Source organism: Cicer arietinum, chromosome 5 (assembly GCF_000331145.2).
Source record: "Cicer arietinum cultivar CDC Frontier isolate Library 1 chromosome 5, Cicar.CDCFrontier_v2.0, whole genome shotgun sequence".
Taxonomy (NCBI): Eukaryota; Viridiplantae; Streptophyta; class Magnoliopsida; order Fabales; family Fabaceae; genus Cicer; species Cicer arietinum.
In genome coordinates this window covers 22,918,680-22,920,043 of record NC_021164.2, presented here as the reverse complement: position 1 = coordinate 22,920,043, position 1,364 = coordinate 22,918,680, and positions in this window count along the sequence as shown.

Genomic DNA, 1,364 nt, shown 5'->3' with positions numbered 1-1,364 from the left:
ATGGTCCTGGTTCTCATCTGTAGGAAAAGCCCAGATTTCTACAATAGTTGTAAAGGGTCACCAACCGAAATTAACAATTAACACATAACATTTAAGTTTTTAAATGCACAAAATAATCTTTCAACTTAGCATGCACCTTAAAAGGGTTTCCATATGCCAAACATGCATAAACAAAGTTGAAAAATGAAGTTTTTAACAAAAATGCACTGTTGTATTCGAATACACAGTACGTCAGTAGCAAAAACAGCATGTCTGTATTCGAATACAGCCTTCTGTATTCGAATACACATCAGACATCAGCAGAAAAACAACAAAATTCAGCAAAACTCAGCTTTTTAAAAGGCTTCAAAATCAATCAACACTTACACACAAATCCAAACAATCACACTTAGCAATTATAGCGCAATCACCACGACAACTTGAGTTTCAAACACTCAATCATAATCTTGAATCAAACACGACTCGCGTGCCAAGCACCCTAATGCAATGCGTATATGCCAAAATGCATGGACTCGGAATTCCAAACCAAAACCCTTCTCGAAGGGCCGTAAATCATAATTGTACCGCCTATCACATGCCGAAGTACTAAATTACCGAGGTGTTACCTATCACGGGTCAGCACAATTTACTAAAAACGTAAATCGTAAATGTACCGCCTATCACATGCCGAAGAACTATTTACCGAGGTGCCACCTATCACGGGTCAGCACGATTTACCAAAAATGTGCAGTCTATCAGACGCGACAATCCCCACAAGGATAAGATGAACCAACAAATCACATGGAATCATCCCGTGGCCTATCCGGTCACCACTATCACCAAGGCATATCCGGTCGTCATGTACTATGAAATGCATGAGCATACTCTAACTCTATCCACGACAATCGTTAAGTAAATGCAAATATTAAAAGATTCCCCATTTTTAATACCCATTTAACTCTAACAATTCAGACGACAATCATTAAGTAAATGCAGATATTAAAAGATTCCCCATTTTGAATACCCATTTAACTCTAACAATTTGGACGACAATCATTAAGTAAATGCAGATATTAAAAGATTCCCCAATGTTAATACCCATTTAACTCTAACAATTCGGACAACAATCATTAAGTAAATGCAGATATTAAAAGATTCCCCATTTTTAATACCCATTTAACTCTAACAATTCTCACTACAAACATTAAGGAAATGGAGATATTAAAAGATTCCTCATTTTTAAAACTCGTTTAACTCTAATGATTTTCACGACAAACATTAAGTAAACAGAGATATTAAAAGATTCTCCATTTTTAATATTCGTTTAACTCTAATGATTTTCAAATTCCACACAGAACATACTCAGACATATTCTCAAATTCAAT